This window comes from Moschus berezovskii, chromosome 2 (assembly GCF_049115385.1).
Source record: "Moschus berezovskii isolate FMDL1 chromosome 2, NW_MosBer_1.0, whole genome shotgun sequence".
Taxonomy (NCBI): Eukaryota; Metazoa; Chordata; class Mammalia; order Artiodactyla; family Moschidae; genus Moschus; species Moschus berezovskii.
This window is the reverse complement of record NC_142461.1, coordinates 98892838-98903347: the sequence shown is the minus strand read 5'-3', so window position 1 is coordinate 98903347 and position 10510 is coordinate 98892838.

Here is a 10510-nt window from a genome sequence, read left to right as displayed (position 1 = left end):
GATTCCATAGTTCCCACAAACTGTCCTAGGTTTGGTTTCCTGATTTGTTATTGTCAAATCTACCATAGAATAGAAGAGACTTATTTCATGACCATCTTTTTTCTTAATTCCATGTCAACATAAAAGACAAGTGGCCACAGACTCTCAGCCTCCTTAAAGCATGAAATATTTTTCAGCCCTTAAGTCTTGCATAAGTCACAATGCTTGCTCTTATCTGAACATCTTGAGCTTGGTGTTTCTCTGGCTAGATTTTTTTTCCAATGCACTGTGTGCATTTGTGTGAAGGCCAAGTCATTGAGGTCAAAACACACACTCTTGCATTTTCCTGTAAAACATTTCAGCCACTTTAAAGCCTATCAAAAAATACAGTGAAATCTGCCCCCACAAGTTCTAGTCTTTAGTGCAGATGATGAAACACACTCAGAAATAAATAGCTTCATTCAAACTGGAGCTTAAAAACACCAGATTGATCTGTTGGTTTCAAACGGATTTTCAATAGCATCTGATGGCAGAATCCCGTGGAGCTGGAAAGATGGTCTTGTCTTATTTGAAAGTGGGCTTTTCAAACACAGCCGTCATTCAGAACACATTAGAAAGCCCTTATCCCTATATATTTGACTCCATCCCTTTCTCTTCCTCTTGCAAATTTTCCTACAGAATTGATCAACTAAGAAAAAAGCAGGGGAAACTTTGAGAGATATATGTGTGTATGTGCTCACTTATGTCTGACTCTTTCTTTGGGACCCCATGGACTGTAGCCTGCCATGCTCCTCTGTCCTTGGAATTTTCTAGGCAAGACTACTGAAGTGTGTTGGGGATCAAACCCATGTCTCCTGCATTGCAGGTGGATTCTTTACCACTGAACCACCTGGGACGCCCATTTATTCTGATTAAACTAAAAACATAAACTTATCTCCTTCCTAGATTCCCCAAACCACCAAAGAGTATAGCGTCATATTTTTTACAAAAGATTTCTCTTTTGGATATCTTGAATTTTATTAGAAATGTTGAGAAGATTAAAAACCTATAATTGTCCTTTCTCACTTGAGGCAAGACATATTTTAGAAAACAAATATCCTATTTTGTTACTCTAAAACTGCTTCAGCTGTCCATGTTTTCATTCACTCATTTTAAATAATTTTTAAGCTTCTACTGAATATCTACTATCATGTACCAGGTTCAGGACTTGGTACTGGGGATACATAGATTAATACAATGCAGTCCCAACCTACAAAACAGTTCATAATCTACATACCCAACCAATTTCACACACACACACACCCCAATACACACCCACCAACTAATGAATACTAACCAATGAATACTAATACCAAATGAAAGCTCTTTGTACAATTAAGATGATTCGAGTTCATCTCAGTTGGGGAATGTGAAATTTCTTAATAAATTATGACCTGACCCTTTCACCTACTCTCAAATGGATTTTTATCATTTATTATTTATCAATTGATCTTTGAAGCTGAATTAAGTCAATATATTTTTGCTATCTTATTGAAGGCAATTATATTTCTTAGAATTGAAATGTTCTAAGGGATTCATCATTTTTAAACAATATTAATAAATATTACAAAAATCAGAGACCATTTCTATCAGATTGAAATAGATGCCGGTAGAGACAATGGTGGGGGGCAAGCAGGAGAGAGTACTCCAGTATCTCATACAGTTCAAGCACCTGTGGGCAGAACAAGTTTCATGGCTGTGCATAAAAAAGTACTAGTACCTTTTGTAAGTTATTCTAATGATGATTCCGAGAAACCATCTTTAAACACAATGACACTAAACACAAATTTACTACACATATATCAGAGAATTTGAGGCCTTTTCTTTTAAAATAGGCAATGTCAAACGAATGGATGAGTGAATGGAAATAGCAGCAGAAGAAAAATGAGAATCCCCTTCTCTGACAGTCTTGCAGCTGAAAGCAGAGGAAACTGAAGCACACCCTCTAAGAATGAGATATCTTATTGCAGAAAAGACACAAGGCAGCAACTTCTATCATTGTAATCTCTTTTCCAGAAAATCTTGAAGATTGTTAAAATACTCCTTTTTCTTAGGACCCAGCTTTCATAAGTACAGTGGAATTTGCATAATTTACATATTTTACCTTGCCTTATATTTCCATAACCTAATAAAATTCTTCATTTCAATAAAATAGCAACAAGATCATACATGATTGTTAGGCTCAATATCAATTGTCCCTCATTAATGTTGCAAAGAAGCGATTAGCATTTTGAGGCAAACAAGGTGTACCCAGTTAGTGGGACATGACCTTGCTGTCACTAAATTATACCTATGATTAATGATCTTCTCAAGTTTAAAGTTTGAATCACAACAAATAGATTATAAGTGAAAATCAGGGGAGGGATAGAGAAATGTGGAAAAAATGAACTTTAAGACTTGAGTCATACTTGCCATTGTTCAACATTGAATTCAACTCATAGTGCTATTGCCTTTGAGACTGATGCTCAAATTCCAAAGCAGTGGTTTTCAACACCAGACACACATAAAAATCAGAGCTTTTTAAAAGTCCCAGTGTTTGGGTCCCACCTAAAACTAATTAAATACTTTGGAGGTGAAATCTGGGGACTGTGAGGTTTTCAAAGAATAAATGCCATAATATCTACATTTAAGAAATGAATTTGGAGTCAGGAAAAGAAAAATAATAGGAAACCAGGAGATCTATATTTAAGCATGTTACAATAAAAAGTTTCTGGTTTAGGTTTTCAGTATTACACTGATGGGGTGAAAATTATGTTACTGTGACATACTAGTTAGTCCAGAGCTAAAGAGAAACATTTTTGGTGTTAGTGTCTAGGTATTTATCTCACCAGTGGAAGTATTGCTTTATTCTATGAAACATAGTTTTATTTCACTGTAATTAATCCAGCATAATCACAGCCAAATATGAGAAAGTAGAAATCTACAAAGTTAGAACTTTTTTAGTACTACTTGCACAAAGCTTTAACCTGTGGGTGTGCACGTGTATATAAATTCACACATCTACTATAGTGTGACTCCTCCCTATTCAGTAAGTCTGATTTAGGGGCCATTCAGTTTCAGAACAACAGATTTGTTATCAGAAGTGCTGAAAAGACTTAACTATTGTAGGCCAGCATTGTCTAGAATGAGATATTTCAGAAGGCATCAGAAATAAAACATAAGATTACATTCAAAAGTTTACAAGCTGTAAACTTTGAAAAGAATATGGTATAGCTCCAAATGTAATTCCAAGTAAACACAATATGAAAGAAAGGGAGAGAGGGAGGGAGGACGGGAGGAACGAAGAAGTGACAGAGATGAAACCAAACAAAACTTGCTGTTATTTTTCACCCTTAATCCTCCAACCCATTTCTATTGTTTACTTGCCTTCCCCTCTTCCATTCAACCCTCCATCCCTTCTTTTTTCACGTATTCCAAGCAATATCCCAAAGCTGGTGAATTGCCAGTGTCACAGAGATGGCAAACTACATTCAGGAATAAATAATTTCTACTTTTAGTTCTGAGGAACCCTCCCAGACATTACATAGGTCACCCAGCTTTGAAGTCCGCCCTATTCCCCTACCGCCTGCAACTCTGTTAAAGTGCATGCTTAGTCGCGTCAGTGGTGTCTGACTCTCTGTGACCCCATGGACCATAGCCTGACAGGCTCCTCTTCTTGCCTGGGATTCTCCAGGCAAGAATACTGGAGTGGGTTGCCATTTCCTTCTCCATCTATTAAAGTAACTATTGATATACAGTTTTTGAATGTATTCATTTTATTATTTAAAGGAGTCATTTCACCTTGAGAGTGCCACCTATTAAATTTAGTATGTTGGTCCTTTCGGTCTAGATGTTAGAAGACACTGTATGATATGACTTTTTGTGAATCTGATCTTTTGCAAGATCTTTTTAGTGCTTATATTGAAGAGTTAATTCATTTTTCTTCTTTTCTCAGCTTATAAGCAGTTAATATGACCCTGAACTCCTTGTGAATGAATCACCAACTTTAGTTAACCAATTTCAGATAGAGAGGAATCAGCACAGAGATTCACTCTTCCCTACATACAAACCACTTCCTTTTACCTAGAAATAGCTAATAGTCACCAGAAAATAGAAAAATATCTTTATTTTCTACTAGTGTCGTGTAGTCATCACTTAGAAAAGAGTGAAGTCTTCTTTCAATTTAGTGAAACAAAAAATGTTGTTAATTGTATAATTACTTGATTTATTACTAACTCGTTTTATGTAGTGGCAGAGGCATTTAATCTTGAGTCCTCCACATCCTTGGAATATATTAACATCGGAAATCATGGATTAAATTCTTGGGCATATCGGAAAGGTAAATATAATGGCGATATGTGTTATATAAATATGTGCATAAATATGTAGGTAGATATAAGATTTGGAAATGGCTGGACTGGTACATTATCTTATCAGTTATGAATTTTTTTTAGATTCCTAACTTACTGCCAAATTTCATGCTTAGTTGGAGAGAGTTTCGTATGATTTTTTGTATGTTTATTTATGGTATTTTTTTTTTTTTCACTAAAAATGCATCATTACCTTAGCAGCTGCCACACCACATGGAGCAGCATGTGTGCGTTTTAAAAGCGATCCAGAGCACCTTCCCCCAGAAACCCGAAGCCAATATGCTTTGGGAAGTCTGCAGTAGGACTCAGATTTCACCAGCAGATAATATACAATTTAGATATTTTTGCAGACTTTTTTTCTATAATAATTTTCTTTACCATTTCTTCTTTCCTAAGTATTCTATTTAAAAATACTATTTCCAAAAAGGAAAATATATATAAAAGTTAATGCATAATGAGTGAGGCCTTAAAATACATTCTCTCTTTTGCTTGGGGCCATTTTGAGAGGCACTGGGGACTGCCTCTACTTGACAACAAAAATAGGAAAGAAAAATACAGAAATGGGTGATGGTGTATGTTTCATGAATGAGCCTTCCTTTCTTATATACTTGAAAGAGTTTGCACTTTATTTCATATTTCCTGTTTGTGTGTATGAGAGAGAGAGAGAAGAGAATGAAAAGGGGAAGTGAGGGAGGGGAAGTAAAGCTTGACCAAGGGTCATTCTAAGTCCCCAAGTCCATGGTCTTCCTCTGCTTAGGCACTCAAGTTCCTGTCCCTAATTTCATGCATCTCTTGAAAATTTCATTTTAATGCCAAGCCCCAACTCAATATTCTGAATTTTATGGTTCTTCCCTTTAGGCATAATACAACTTCAAGGTTACTATTCAGGTCAGCATAGACAAATAGGGCTTCCCTCATGGTTCAGCCAGTAAAAAATCTGCCTGTAATGCAGGAGACCTGGGTTCGATCCATGGGTTGGGAAGATCCCCTGGAGGAGGGCATGGCAGCCCACTCCAGTACTCTTGCCTGGAGAATCCCATGGACAGAGTGACCTGGCGGGCTACAGTCCATGGGGTCGCAGAGAGTTGCACCTGACTGAGCAACTAAGCACAGCATCACAGACAAATAGACAACGGAGCAATACTGTCAAAGAAGAAAGAAAGAAAGTGTAAGCCTCTCAGTCATGTCCAACGCTCTGGGACCCCATGGACTATTCAGTCCATGGAATTCTCCAGGCCAGAATACTGGAGTGGGTGGCCTTTCCCTTCTCCAGAGGATCTTCCCAACCCAGGAATCGAACTGGGGTCTCCTGCATTGCAGGCAGATTCTTTACCAACTGAGCTATCAGGGAAGCCCACAATACTGGCATAGTGATCCATAAATGTAGCACACTGTACATTTTGTGTAAATGATATTAAGCAATTCCTTTTCTCAACTTATTAATGAAATTACATGTTTAAATGAAATGTCTGATTTGTTTTAAATCATATGAACTTGATAGATAAGACTTAATCTCATCAAAACTAGGTTCAAGATAGGCAGTGGACTTTTATCAACCACCCTGCCAAAATCACTATCCAAGAGTTGTAATTTGGGAGTAAATTTCTAATGTCTATTTTTTTTTTAAAGAAAAGATACAATTTGAAGAATGGCATCATAAAGCAATACACATATCAAGATTCCTGATACTGTTTGTACAGACCAATTACCAGTGAAAAAATTCAAGCATATGAATATATTTGATTTGATATAGGCAGCAGGTAGATATTTAATATATGGTATGGGGCTTCCCTGGTGGCTCAGAGGTTAAAGCGTCTGCCTCCAATGCCGGAGATCCGGGTTCGATCCCTGGGTCGGGAAGATCCCCTGGAGAAAGAAACGGTAACCCACTCCAGTATTCTTGCCTGAAGAATCCCATGGACAGAGAAGCCTGGTAGGCTACAGTCCACGGGATAGCAAAGAGTCGGACACGACTGAGCGACGGAACGGAATGGATTCATTATTATGGGCTTTCCTGATAGCTCAGTTGGTAAAGAATCTGCCTGCAAATCAGGAGATCCGGGTTCAATCCCTGGGTTGGGAAGATCCCCTGGAGAAGGGAAAGGCTACCCACTCCAGTATTATTTGTTTTTAAAACATGAATCTATAGATATGTGGAAAGTAAGCTATATCAGGAGAGAAATAAATAGTCCTGAATGTGAAGCTGGGCAGCCAAATCTAATTCTGACTACCCAGGTTGGGACCACGTATGTGGTCCTTCAGACACTCCACAGTAAAACTTGCAGGATGGATGAATTCCAGCGGCTCACTTTCAATGGTTTCAGATTTGGCAGGTGATCTAAGCGAGTGAAAGACTGTGATATTGAAGAAAGCGTCAAAAATGCAACTGATTCTTGAATCCCACGTCAGGGAAAGAGTAGGTGGTGGGGATGGGGAACATACATAGAGCGTGTATGTCTGATTTAAAAGGGGCCAAAGCCACCCAGCTACAATTACTTGTGTCACATGGGAATATGAGGCTCAATGTGGCATATCTGTTTAAAGAAATCCTATAAATTCAGGTTTAAACATGAAATCATGACTTTCCCAAATTGATCATCAATTCAAGTTCCGCTTTGTTTCGTTTTGTTTTTTTAAACAAAAAACTGTGCACATCTGTGGTGCATATTAGATTCACAGGCTATCTGCACATGTTAATACCTTTAGTCTGGATTATATGAAGATGCACTAAAAGCCTGTGGATTTATGACAGTGTGAATTTCAAAGGGCAAAAGGCTAAAAGGCTGGTTTGGCTTAGTCAGAAAAACTCTGAGCTCTGGAATAGTGGACATGGCTTTGTGATCTGGATCAGCCATGTGTAAACAGAGTCAGCCAGCCCTGCCACCGTCTGTACTCAGCACTGTCTAGTCACTACTCTCCCAAAATGGCCTTCTCACCTTTCAAGAGAGCCCCTCAGTGCTAAAAAATTCAGTTCATTTCTACAACATACAAGTTCAAATCCATGGCCAATGTGATAGATTAGATTAGACCATCACCCAGCCTGACTTTTGTCCTGCCTGGCTCTCACAAATCTTGGCAAGATAGAATAAGCCAAGTTCAAGTGAGAGTTGGTATTGGAGAAATAAGAATTGGCTCTTGGTTCAGTCTGTGATCCAAAAGGCTGTGCTGTGAAGGGCAGCAAGGGCCAAAAAGCCAGAGGAGCTGTGAAGTAGACATGCCAGAGACACAGGCAAGCCAGAGCCAAGGATTGGTGACTTGGAAAGCTGGTGTAATAACTGTGGCTGTGGCTGTAGGCCACAGGGTAAGCTGGCTTAATTCTGTTGGATAACCTCTCTGCCCAAGAGCTGCTGTCACGGAGCCAGGAGATTTGTGTCCTGGCTCTTTCTTTACGAATCTTAGTGGTATCTCTCTGTTCACAACAGTTAGAGGGCATCACCTCCACATCTACTCTCTAGCTGCTTAGTAACAAAAACTTGTCTGAGACATTTGAAATTGAGGTATTAATGAGACTGTAATGGGGGCGTGCTAACCTATATTCCCTGGGTTGGTTACTCCAGTTCTGTCCATGGATTACAGAAGACCACCAGATCTGTGGATAGTTTAGCTTAGGTCCTCAGATTTGCTTTTGCTGTGTTGCATTTTAACAGCATGCCTTCTGATTTTATTAAAAATAACTAGGTGGATCAGGGATATGATCATATCCCTGAAAAGTACTTTTGAATATTATTTCCATTAGATCACTGAGAGTGCCTGCTCTAAAGCTTTAGAAAATATTTCTATTAAAGTCCAGTGAACTTGCCACTTTTTGGCCCATCTGTAAAGAAGCTCAAAGCCAAAGATTCACTGTGCAATAAAGCTAGGTTATTCCTTGAGTCTGCATATTTATATTGTACAATTTTTCTTGGTTTTATTTATTTACTCAAGTGCCATCTGGAAAAGGGGAGGGAATAAATAAATCCAATGAACCAACTTTAACAGATATTTCTTTTTTAAATGCGAAGAAATTAGGAACTACTAACTCTGAAGTTATTCAAAATGGAAACAAAACAAATTTAGCTACCTTCTATATAGGTGTGCACAAGACTCCAAGTCAATAATCCAGGAGAAAATACACTTCCTTTCCAAACATTCAAACATAGTCATGTGTAGCTTTTATTGCATCATTAACAGCAGTTACATTCACACTACTGGACCTTCTCAGAAATATTCTGATGTTTTTACCATATCAGTTTCCTATATCCCTCTACAAAAATCCTGTGCCAAACTCCAGCTTCGATTATATTATCTTCTTAGCAATTGTAAGTTTATCTTCTTTTTAATCTTCACCTTAGTAGCAAACTAGATGACCTGACCAGAATTTAACCTTATTTTTACACACCTTGGACAAAAACACGTATTTTTTTTTTTGTAGGAATTTGTAGTATTCCCATCACAAGGAGGAAAAGGGGGGAAAGCAGTCTTCTTGGAAACGTTGTAAACTTCTAATACCCTACACTGTTCCAGAATCTAGGAATCAAAAAAACTGTTCTTTTAAAAAAATACTTGTTTATTTACATGACTGTGCAGGCGGAGCCTGGTTGGCTGCCGTCTATGGGGTCGCACAGAGTCGGACACGACTGAAGCGACTTAGCATCAGCAGCAGCAGGGTCTTAGTTACAGGATGTGGGATCTAGTTCTCTGACCCAGGATTGAACCCAGGCTTTCCACACTGGAAGCACGAAGCCTTAGCCACTGGACCACCAGGGAAGTCCTGAAAAACTGTTCTTATGCCTGTCAACACTGTCCAAGCCAGGGAAACTGGAAGGGTGATTCCTGAACTTGTGTGTCTTTATCTGCAAAATGAAGATAGTAGTTCTTTCACTGAGTAGCTGTGAATTTTAAATGACCTGTTGTATTTGAAGTTAACTCAAAAGTCATTATTCAAGGGTGAATTTCCATTTGTTCATTTTCAGGGATGGAGCTGAGACTGGAGGGCATTGGTGGGATCCTGGACTTGTGTCCTGATTTTGACTCACCCTAAGACCTTAGTCGGAGAAGGCAATGGCAAGCCACTCCAGTACTCTTGCCTAGAAAATCCCATGGATGGAGGAGCCTGATAGGCTGCAGTCCGTGGGGTCGCTAAGGGTCGGACTCGACTGAGCGACTTCACTTTCCCTTTTCCCTTTCATGCATTGGAGAAGGAAATGGCAACCCACTCCAGTGTTCTTGCCTGGAGAATCCCAGGGACGGTGGAGCCTGGTGGGCTGCCGTCTATGGGGTCACACAGAGTCGGACACAACTGAAGTGACTTGGTAGCAGCAAGACCTTAGTCACTTAACTTCCCTAAACTGCTGACTTCCTACTGGAAAACTAAACATCCTGTCTACCTTAGCAGATTGTTGGTTATGCACATAAATTGAAATTACTCTCCAAATGAAAATCATTATTAAATCTCTGAAATATTCTTATTCAAGAAACTATAATTATTTTTATTTAAATAATTCATTTGTATCCATTTCCAGTGTACAAATAGCATGCTATATTGAAAGTAGACGTAAAGACATTATCAATAAAAACTAGACATTTTTTAAAAGTGGAGATTGTATTTACTGAAAGGGATTCTGGTTGAAACCTGAAAATTGATGGTTATTAACCAAATCTGCTCTTCTTAGAGCAATTTACATGCCTTATATTTCAATGATTTCTATAGAATATACAGACAAATGCTATTGCTAAAATATTTAATAGTTGCCCTATCTCTAGAGTTGCCACTGATGTGATGAAGGTCCAAAACTATAACATTCCCATTTTTTTTCCAACTCTGTGACGTCTGCAAATTTTATGACACCAAGTTTTGTAAAGGTAAATAGTTGGTAACCACTAACCATCAATCATTCAATCACATGTCCATCTTCACCCCTAATTTTACTTATGCAAAAACATGTCATTCTCTATAATCAGTATTACCATTATTTTTCATCTTCCTAATAAAAGACTGAAAATATACACCTATATTGAGATTATTTTAACTATGCTCAACTTTCCATAAACTTAGTGGCTTTCTGATGATTGTTTGACCTTGATCTATCTTTCAAAGTCTAAGAATTTGTCCCTAAATATTCAGATCTCCTGCACAAATATCAATGATTCAAGTTTGTGTGTGT